Source organism: Oryx dammah, unplaced genomic scaffold (genome assembly GCF_014754425.2).
Source record: "Oryx dammah isolate SB20612 unplaced genomic scaffold, SCBI_Odam_1.1 HiC_scaffold_27, whole genome shotgun sequence".
NCBI lineage: Eukaryota > Metazoa > Chordata > Mammalia > Artiodactyla > Bovidae > Oryx > Oryx dammah.
This window is the reverse complement of record NW_024070211.1, coordinates 85,855,780-85,867,706: the sequence shown is the minus strand read 5'-3', so window position 1 is coordinate 85,867,706 and position 11,927 is coordinate 85,855,780. Positions and strand designations below refer to the sequence as shown.

The 11,927-nt window shown below is 38.8% G+C and overlaps 1 long non-coding RNA gene across 1 annotated transcript; it reads right to left on the bottom strand.

The window, feature by feature from the left end:
• Positions 1–2,368: 2,368 nt before the first annotated feature.
• LOC120854767 lies at positions 2,369–10,865 on the bottom strand. Its single transcript, XR_005719054.1, has 3 exons — positions 10,776–10,865; positions 7,302–7,304; positions 2,369–2,382 (listed from the first exon to the last, which is right to left on the bottom strand). It is a non-coding gene; the product is annotated as an uncharacterized LOC120854767 (long non-coding RNA).
• Positions 10,866–11,927: the final 1,062 nt, after the last annotated feature.

Sequence of the window (11,927 nt, the reverse complement as noted above, 5' to 3'; positions counted from 1 at the left end):
AGGAAACAGACTCTGGAGGGCACAAACAAAACATTTGTGCTCACCAGGAACCAGGAGAAAGGAGTAGTAACCCCATAAGAGACTAAGCCAGACTTGCCTGTGAGGGTCTAGGAGTCTCCGGCAGAGACATGGGTCAACAGTGGCCTGCCATGGGGTCAGTAGCACTGAATACAATAGTCCTGGCATAAGTCCTTTTAACCCACTGTAGTTTGGCCTGAGGCCAAAGGAGGAAACACAGCCCCACCAAGCAACAGAAAAATTAGATTAAAGATTTATTGAGCATGGCCTTGCCAATCAGAGCCAGACCCAGATTCACCCATTACTAGTCCCTCCCATCAGGAGGCTTCCACAAGCCTCTTAATCTTATCCATCAGAGGGCAGACAGAATGGAAACTGCAATTACTGAAAACTAATGAAACTTATCACATGAATCACAGCCTTGACTAACTCATTGAAACTAGGAGCCATGCCATATAGGGCCACCCAAAACAGATGGGTCACAGTAGGGAGTTCTGACAAAACGTGGTACACTGGAGAAGGGAATGACAAACCACTTAAATATTCTTGCCTTGAGAACCCCATGAACAGTAAGAGAAGGCAAAAAGATATGACCCTGAAAGATGACCTCCCCAGGTCGGTAGGTGCCCCATTTGCTACTGGAAAAGAGTGGAAACATGGTTATAGAAAGAGTGAAGAGACTGAGCCAAAGCAAAACACACACACACACACACACACACACAAACCACCCAGGTGTGGATGTGACTGGTAATGCAAGTAAAGTATGATAATGTAAAGAACAGTTTTGCATAAGAAGCAGGAATGTTCGGTCCATGAGTCAAGGCAAATTGGAAGTGGTCAAACAGGAGATGGCAAGTACTTGGGCAAAATCTAAAAAACAACAGAATGACCTCTCTTCGTTTCCAAGGCAAACCATTAAATATTACAGTAATCTAAGTCTATGTCCCAACTACTAATGCTGAAGAAGCTGAAGTTGAATAGTTCTATGATGACCTACAAACCTTCTAGAATAAACACCAAAAAATGATGTCCTTTTCATGATAGGGGACTGGAATGCAAAACTAGGAAGTCAAGAGATACCTGGAATAACAGGCAAGTTTGCCCTTGGAGTACAAAATGAAGCAGGACAAAGGAAAACAGAGTTTTGCCAAGAGAATGCACTTATCATAGCACACACCTTATTCCAAAAACACAAAAGATGAGTCTACACATGGATATCACCAGACAGTCAATACCAAAATCAGACTATTATATTCTATTCATAAGAAGAGGTGGCAAGAAAACACAGAAGAACTATACAAAAAAGATCTTCACAACCCAGATAATCACAATGGTGTGATCACTCATCTAGAGCCAGACATCCTGGAGTGCAAAGTTGAGTGGGCCTTAGGAAGCATCACTACAAACAAAGCTAGTTGAGGTGATGGAATTCCAGTTGAGCTATTTCAAATCCTAAAAGATGATGTTGTGAAAGTGCTGCACTCAATATGCCAGCAAATTTAGAAAATGCATCAGTGGCCACAGGACTGGAAAATGTCAGTTTTCATTCCAATCCCTAAGAAAGGCAATGCCAAAGAATGCTCAAACTACCACACAATTGCACTCATCTCACATGCTAGTAAAGTAATGCTCAAAATTCTCCAAGCCAGGCTTCAGCAATATGTGAACCGTGAACTTCCAGATGTTCAAGCTGGTTTTAGAAAAGGCATAGAAATCCAGAGATTAAATTGCCAATATCCGTTGGATCATCAAAAAAGCATGAAAATTCCAGAAAAGCACCTACTTTATTGATTATCCCAAAGCGTTTGACTGTGTGGATAACAAAAAACTATGAAAAATTCTTAAAGACATGGGAATACCAGACCACCTCACCTGCTTCTTGAGAAATCTGTATGCATGTTGAGAAGCAACAATTAGAAACAGACATGGAACAACGGACTGGTTCCAAATTAGGAAAGGAGTACATCAAGGCTGTATATTGTCTCCTTGCTTATTTAACTTATATGCAGAGTACATCATGGGAAATTCCAGACTGGGTGAAGCACAAGCTGGATCAAGATTGTCGGGAGGAATATCAGTCACCTCAGGTGTGCAGATGATACCACCCTTATGGCAGAAAGTGAAGAAAAACTAAAGAGCCTCTTGATGAAGGTGAAACAGGAGAGTGAACAAGTTGGCTTAAAATTCAACATTCAAAAAAACGAAGATCATGGCATCTGGACCCATCATTACATGGCCAATAGATGGGGAAAAAATGGAAACAGTGATAAACTTTATTTTCTTGGGCTCCAAAATCACTGCAGATGGTGATTGTAGCCATGAAATTAAAAGATGCTTGCTCCTTGGAGAAAAGCAATAACAAACCTAGACAGGAAGACTGTTAAGTCACTTCAGTGGTGTCCAACTCTGTGTGACCCCATAGATGGCAACCCACCAGGCTCCCCGTCCCTGGAAATCTCCAGGCAAGAACACTGGAGTGGGTTGCCATTGCATACTAAAAAGCAGAGACATTACTTTACCAACAAAGATCCCCGTAGTCAAAGCTATGGTTGTTGTAGTAGTCATGTATGGATGTGAGATTTGGACCATAAAGAAAGCTGAGCACCAAAGAATTGATGCTTTTGAACTGTGGTGTTGGAGAAGACTCTTGAGAGTCCCTTGGACTGCAGGGAGATCCAACCAATCAATCCTAAAGGAAATCAGTCCTGAGTATTCATTGGAAGAACTGATGCTGAAATTGAAGCTCCAATACTTTGGCCACCTAATATGATGAACTCACTCATTGGAAAAGACCCTGATGCTGGGAAAGACTGAAGGAAAGAGAAGGGGATGATAATGGATGGGATGGTTGGAATGCATCACTGACTCTAAGGACATGAGTTCATGCAATCTCTGCGAGTTGGTGTTGGAACAGGAAGCCCTGTGTGCTGCATTCCATGGGGTCACAAAGAGTTGGACATGACTGAACTGAACGGATGTTCAAAATGATTTCCAGTGATAGAAAATACATTCTGCATTAGTGTGTTTATATTTGCAATTTCATAAAGAAAAACTTGCTTGTATATGCACTCATGATTTACACTGAATAAAAAATGTATTAGAATAAAGACAGGACCTAACTTTCCATAGCCACAGCCATCAAGTTATCCAAATTTGTATGGCTTAATAGAAAACACACAAGCTGTAGAATTGGTTTCATACAGATATGAGTCTTTATATTATGCATTTTATAAGACTATAAACAAGGTTAACTATATCTCTGAAGTTCTATCTTTGAAACCTGGAAATTGGATATAATAATAATAATATCTTTCATATATTATGGGTTAATTTGTTGATAGGATCATCCACAATTCTGGATACAGTTTAAACATTCAGAGAAAAAATATTTATATGCAAATCAATCAATGAATAAACCACATAGGCAAAAGTCAAAACCACATGATCATCTCAATAGGTGCAGAAAAATCATTTGACAAAATTCTATATCCATTCATGATAAGAACTCTTACCAAAGAGTTAGATATAGAGGGAGATAGAGGGAATGTATCTCGACATAATAAAGCCACTTATGAAAAACTCACATTGAATATAATATGCAACAGTGAAAAGCTGAAAGTATTTCTGCTAAAATCTGAAGTAAGACAAGGATGCTTACTCTCATCTCTTCTATTAATTAGTATTGGAAGTCCTAGTCACAGCAATAAGAAAGAAAAAGAAATAAAAGTTATACATATTGGAAAGGAAAAGGTAAAATTGTCATTATAGGCAGATTGCATGTTTCTATATATAGAAAACTCTAAAAATTCCACACAAAAACTGTTAGGTCTAATAAATAAATTCAGCAAAGTAGCAGGATAAAAACTATTAGATCTAGTAAATGAATTCAGAAAAGTAGCAGGATACAAGATTAAGACTCAGAAATTGGCTACGTTACTTTACACTAACAATGAAATATCAGAAAGGGAATGTAAAAAAAAAATCCTTAAAATTGAAGCAAAAATAAATACTTAGGAATAAACCTGACCAGGGAAATGAAAGATTTACATGCTGAGAACTGGACATGGAAGCAACCTAGATGTCCATCAGCAAGAAAGCTGTGGTACATATACACAATGGAGTATTACTCAGCCATTAAAAAGAATACATTTGAATCAGTTCTAACGAGGTGGATGAAACTGGAGCCTATTATACAGAGTGAAGGAAGCCAGAAAGAAAAATACCAATACAGTATACTAACACATATATATGGAATTTAGAAAGATGGTAATGATAACCCTGTATGCGAGACAGCAAAAGAGACCCAGATGTATAGAACAGTCTTTTGGACTCTGTGGGAGAGGGAGAGGATGGGATGATTTGGGAGAATGGCATTGAAACATGTATAATATCATATATGAAACAAATTGCCAGTCCAAGTTCGACGTGATACTGGATGCTTGGGGCTTGTACACTGGGATGACCCAGAGGGATGGTACAAGGAGGGAGGAGGGAAGAGGGTTCAGGATGGGGAACACGTGTATACCTGTGGCAGATTCATGATGATGTATGGCAAAACCAATACAATATTGTAAAGTGATTAACCTCTAATTAAAATAAATTAAAAAATGAAAAAAACAAAAACATTAATAAAGGAAGATTAAAGGAACATTAAGACCCAGCAATCCCACTGCTGGGCATACACACCAAGGAAACCAGAATTGAAAGAGATACATGTACCCCAGTGTTCATCGCAGCACTGTTTATAATAGCCAGGACATGGAAACAACCTAGATGTCCATCAGCAGATGAATGGATAAGAAAGCTGTGGTACATATACACAATGGAGTATTACTCAGCCATTAAAAAGAATACATTTGAATCAGTTCTAATGAGATGGATGAAACTGGAGCTGATTATACAGAGTGAAGTAAACCAGAAAGAAAAACACCAATACAGTATACTGACACATATATACAGAATTTAGAAAGATGGTAATGATGACCCTGTATGCGAGACAGCAAAAGAGACACAGATGTATAGAACGGAATTTTGGACTCTAAGGGAGAGGGAGAGGGTGGGATGATTTGGGAGAATGGCATTGAAACATGTATACTATCATGTAAGAAACGAAGTGCCAGTCTATGTTCGATACAGGATACAGGATGCTTGGGGCTGGTGCATGGGGATGATCCAGAGAGATGATATGGGGTGGGCGGTGGGAGGGGGATTCAGGACTGGGAGCTTGTATAAACCCCTGGTGGATTCATGTCAATGTATGGCAAAACCAATACAGTATTGTAAAGTAAAACAAAGTAAAAATAAAATTAAAAAAAAAAAAAAAGATTCAAAGAAGTCAGAGAAGGCAATGGCAACCCAGTCCAGTACTCTTGCCTGGAAAATCCCGTGGATGGAGGAGCCTGGTAGGCTGCAGTCCATGGGGTCACAGAGTTGGACATGACTGAGGTGACTTAGAAGCAGCAGCAGCAGCAAAGAAAGGGAAAGAGAGCCCATGCTTTTGTATTGAAAGAATTAATATTGTGAATGGTCATACTACCCAAAAGAATCTACAGAGCCAATGTGATCCCTATCAAATTACCCATAATGTATTTCACAGAACTAGAATAAATATTCTAAAATTAAATGTAACAATAAAAGACCCATAATTGCCAAAGCAATCCTGAAGAAAAAGAACAAAGCAGGAAGCATAACCCTCTCATACTTCAGACAACACGACAAAGCTATAGTAATAAAAACAGTGTAGTATTGGCACAAAAACAGACATACAGATCAACAGAACAGAATAGAGAGCCCAGAAATAAATGCACACATTTATAGTAATTTAAATTTCAGCAAATAAGTCAAGAATACACAGGAAAAAAAACCAGTCTCTTCAGCAAGTGGTACTTGCTGGCAAAGTTGGACAGCTGCACGTAAACCAAAGAAGTTAGGACACTCCCTCAGATCATGCATTAAAAATACTCAAAATAGCTTCAGAATGTAAATACAAGACATGAAATCATAAAACTCCTGGAAGAGAACATAAGCAAAACATTCTCTGACATAAATCATACCAATGTTTTCTTAGGTCAGTCTCTCAAAGCAATCAAAATAAAAGCAAAAATAAACTAATGAGACATAATCAAACAAGCTTTCGCACAGCAAAGGGAATCTTTAAAAGAGAGAGAGAAACTATAGAATGAGGAAAATATTTGCAAATGTTGTGATGGATAAGGCTTAAATTCTAAACTATACAAACAGCTCATGCAATGCAACAAAAAACAAATTCAATTGAAAAATGGGCAGAATTTATTAATAGACATTTCTCCAAAGAACACATATACTTGTTCACTAGACACATGAAAAAATACTTATCACTAATTATTAGAGAAATGTAAATCAAAGTACAACGAGGTATCACCTCACACTGGTCAGATCAGTTCAGTTCAGACTCTCATTCGAGTCTGACTCTGTGACCACATGGACTGCAGTATGCCAGGCATCCCTATCCATCACCGACTCCTGGATGAAGTGATGTGTCTGTGATGAGTTGAGTCCATGATGCCATCCAACCACCTCATCCTCTGAGTCCCCTTCTCCTCCCACCTCAATCTTTCCCAACATCAGGGTCTTTACAAATGAGTCAGCTCTTCACATCAGGTGGCCTAAGTATTGGAGTTTCAGCTTCAACATCAATCCTTCCAATGAATATTCAGGACTGATTTCCTTTAGGATGGAGTAGTTTGATCTCCTTGCAGTCCAAGGGACTCTCAAGTGTCTTCTCCAACACCATAGTTCAAAAGCATCTTTCTTTGGCACCCAGCTTTCTTTATAGTCCAACTTTCACATCTATACATAACTACTGGAAAAACCATAGCCTTGACTAGATGGATCTTTGTTGGCAAAGTAATGTCTATGCTTTTGAATATGCTGTCTAGGTTGGTCATAATTTTTCTTCCAAGGAATAAGTGTCCTTTAATTTCATGGCTGCAGTTACCATCAGCAGTGATTTTGGAGCCCCCCCAAAATAAAGTCAGCCACTGTTTCCATTGTTTCCCCATCTATTTGCCATGAAGTGATGGGACTGGATACCATGATCTTAGTTTTCTCACTCTCCTCTTTCACTTTCATCAAGAAGCTCTTTAGTTCTTCTTTGCTTTCTGCCATAAAGGTTGTGTCATTTGCATATCTGAGGTTATTTATATTTCTCCTGGCTATCTTGATTCCAGCTTGTGTTTCATCCAGTCCAGCGTTTCTCATGTTGTACTCTGCATATAAGTTAAATAACCAGGGTGACAATACACAGCCTTGACTTAATCCTTTTCCTATCTGGAACCAGTCTGTTGTTCCATGTCCAGTTCTAACTGTTGCTTCCTGACTTGCATATAGGTTTCTCAAGAGACAGGTCAGGTGGTCTGGTATTCCCATCTCTTAAAGAATTTTCCACAGTTTATTGTGATCCACACAGTCAAAGGCTTTGGCATAGTCAATGAAGCAGAAATAGATGTTTTTTTCTAGAACTCTCTTGCTTTTTCAATGATACAGAGGATGTTGGCAATTTGATCTCTGGTTCCTCTGCCTTTTCTAAAACCAGCTTGAACATCTGGAAGTTTATGGTTCATGTATTGTTGAAGCCTGGCTTGGAGAATTTTGAGCATTACTTTACTAGCCTGTGAGATGTGTGCAGTTTGTGTTAGTTTGAACATTCTTTGACATTGTCTTTCATTGGGATTGAAATGAAAACTGAACTCTTCCAGTCCTGTGGCCACTGCTGCATTTTCCAAATGTGCTGGCATATTGAGTCCAGCACTTTCACAGCATCCTCTTTCAGGATTTGAAATAGCTCAACTGGAATCCCATCACCTCCACTAGCTTTCTTTGCAGTGATGCCTCCTAAGGTCCACTTGACTCAACATTCCAGGATGTCTAGCTCTACGTGAGTGATCACATCATCATGATTATCTGGGTTATGAAGATCTTTTTTGTACAGTTCTTCTCTATATTCTTGCCACCTCTTCTCAATATCTTCTGCTTCTTTAAATTCATACCATTTCTGTCCTTTACTGAACATATCTTTGCATGAAATGTTCCCTTCATGTCTCTAATTTTCTTGAAGAGATCTCTAGTCTTTCCCATTCTATTGTTTTCCTTTATTTTTTGCACTGATCACTGAGGAAGGCTTTCTTATCTCTCCTTGCTATTCTTTGGAACTCTGCATTCAAATGGGTATATCTTTCCTTTTCTCCTTTACTTTTCACTTCTCTTCTTTTCACAGCTATTTGTAAGGCCCCCTCCGATAGCCATTTTGCTTTTTTGTATTTCTTTTTCTTGGAGATGGTCTTGATCCCTCTCTCCTATACAATGTCATGAACATCTGTCCATAGTTCATCAGGCACTCTATCAGATCTAGTCCATTAAATCTATTTGTCACTTCCACTGTATAATCATAAATGATTTGATTTAGGTCATATCTGGATGGTCTAATGGCTTTCCCTACTTTCTTCAATTTAAGTCTAGTCAGAGTAGCCATCATTATATACTCTACAAATAGCAAATGCTGGAGAGAGTGTAGAGAAAATGGAACATCTTACACTGTTGGTAGGAATGTAAGTTCTTGCAGCCAGTATGGATAAATTATGAAGGGTCCTCAGAAAACTAAAAATAGAACTACTATATGATCCAGCAATTCCACTCCTGGGCATATACCCTGTAAAAAGTTTAATTGAAAAAGAGGCATGTACCTGTATGTTCAGAGTAGCACTATCTACAACAGGCAGGACATGTAAGCAACCTAAATGTCCATTGACAGGTGAATGGATAAAGCAGATGTGGTCCACATATACAATGGATACTACTCAACCATAAGAAAGAATGAAACAATGCCATTTGGAGCATCATGGATGAAACTAAAGATTATTTTACAAAGTGAAGTAAGAAAGAGAAAGGCAAATACCATGTGATATCACTTATATGTGGAATCTAAAATATGGCACAATGAATCTACCTAAAAAACTGAAATAGACCTACAGACAGATATCAGAGATGTGATTGCCAAGAGGGAGGGGTGAAAGAGAGGGGTGGACAGATTGTTTGGGGTAGGTAGATGCAAATTATCACATTTAGAATGGATAAACAACAAGATCCTACTTCATACCACAGGGAATTATATAAAATCTCCTGGGGTAAACCATAACAGAAAAGAATATATATGTATACATACATATAGATATATAGATATATGTATATTTGTATAACTGAGTTACTTTGCTGTGTAGAACAAATTGGCACACAGTATAATCAACTATACTTCAATAAATAAGTCATTATTTTGTAAAAATGACTTAATACCTGAGTCAATTAGGTCCACAATCAAGATGGCAGAGGAGTAGAATGTGGAGTTTGCCTTCTCCACAAAAACACTAAAAATACATGTACAAGTGGAACAATTCACATAGAACATCTACTGAATGCTGGCAGAAGACCAAAGGCTTCCCAAAGGACAAGGAAACCTCCATGTAACTAGGTAGGACAAAAGGAAAAAGAAAAAGAGATGTATCAGGACTGAGCTGCACTCCAGAGAGGGTGCTATGGAGGAGGAAAAGTTCCTGCATCCTGCCAAGTCACCTTAGCAGCAAGAAGATCAGCCTGGACAGAGGGGGAGCTTTAGGGCCTAGAAGGACAGTACAGCAACCAGTTTGCAGAAGGCAAAATGGAGAGTAACCCGCAATGTAGGATGGCACTGCTGCACTGCAATCCACACTCGTTGGTATCGGTTTAGCTGCATGCTAAAGGGTCAGCCTTCCGAGGTCAGACCCAGGGAGAGGACTGGGGTTCACTGTGTGGAGACAGACTGAAGAAGCTGTATTATGGCAACTGAAAGTGAACTCAGAAGAAACCTAAGCCTACTAGACAGGCAAGGTGTTATTGTGGGGCACGTGAAGAGAGGTGGGATGTAAGAGCTCCATTTCCTGTATGCACTCTCATGAAACATGTCACTGCTTACAGGAGCTATCGTTGGCTCCAGAGGTAGGCATGGGCCACCACTACCAAGAGACCCATGAGCAGGCACAAAGCACTTCCCGCACTGGTTCAACAGTGTGTGGGCCACAGCTGCCCCTTAGAGACCTGCGAGCAAGTACAAAGTGCTGCCACTGCCATCCTGGGGGCACAGAGGCTGTCACACCTGCATATTCCATATCAAGGGGATCACGGCCAGCATACACTGAGGAAAGAAGCAGCAAGCATCCAAATTAAAAGCAGCCCTTCAATTTCAGACAAGGTGGTGGAGTAGGACTTGAGCTCGTCTCATCTCATGAAAACATCAAAATCACAACTAACTGCTGAACCACCATTGGAAAAAATAAAAAGACTAGAACCTACTAAAACAGGTATTTTATTTACATTTATGCAAATAAACCACAATGAGACAGTGTGTAGGCACCAGTACTTCCAACAAGGTAGCCTGCACAAGTCCCAGGACTAAGCTCTCCCACCAGGGGCAGACACCAAAAGCAAGAAGAGCTATAATCCTGAAGCCTGCAGATAGGACACCACAAATATAGAAAGTGAGAAAAAATGAAATGAAAGATAAGTGTGTTTCAGAGGAAGAAACAAGGTTAAAAACCCACAAAAAATGTAAATGGAGAGGAGATAGGCAATATAAGTCCAGAAAGTGCAGAGAGTCCCAGACAGGATAAACACAAGGAATAACACAGAGACATATGTTAATAAAATTGAAAATACTAAAGACAGAGAAAATATTAAAAGCAATACATAACATACAAGGGAATTCCCATAAGATTATCAGCTAAATTTTTCAGCAGAAAGTCTGCAGGCCAGAAGGGAATGGCACGATATATTTAGAGTGACAAAAGGGAAGAACCTATGATCAAGAAAGCTCTACCCAGCAAGGTTCTCATTCAGATTCAGTGCTGATATCAAAAGCTTTACAAATAAGCAAAAGGTAAGAGAATTTAGCATCACCAGACCAGCTCTGCAAAAAATGCTAAAGGAACTTCCCTAGGTGGAAAAGAAATGGTCACAACTAGAAACAAGATAATTATAAATGGAAAAGCACACATGTAAAGGCAAATATGGAGTAAAAGTAGGAACTCATCCAAACACAAATATGGTATCAAAACCACCAATTGTGAGGAGACTGCAAATGCAGGATATTGGAAATGCACTGGAAATGAGAGGTCACCAAATTTAAATAATCTTTTATATATATATATATATATATATGCATGTGTATATACATAAGACTCTACCTGCATATATATATTATATATATACACATACACATATATGTATGTGTATATATATATATACACACATACATACATACATACATACATACATACAGATTCACCTGTAATGCAGGAGACCCAGGATTCATCCCTGGGTTGGGAAGATCCCCTGGAGAAGGGAATGGCTATACATTTCAGTATTCTTGCCTAGAGAATTTTATGGACAGAGGAGTCAGGCAGACCACAGTCCATAAGGTTGCAAAGAATCAGACACAACTGAGTGATTAACACTAGTTTTATATATGTCTGTGTATATATGCACACACACACACTATTGTATCAAAACCTCATGGGAAAATGCAAAACAAAAATCCACAATAGATACACAGAAAAAAGCAAAACAATCCAAAGCAAAAAAGCAAAACACAACACTAAAAATATTTATCAAACCATAAGAAGTGAACAAAAAAGTAATTAAAAAAACCTACACATACAAATCCAAAGCAATTAAGAAAATGGTACTAAGAGCATAGACATCAATAATTACCTTAAATATAATGGATTAAATGCCCCAAGCAAAAGACACAGACTGGCTGAATGGATATAAAAATAAGACCCATAGGCTATCTACAAGAGATCCACTTCAGATATAGGGACATTTATAGAATGAAAGTGAGGGGA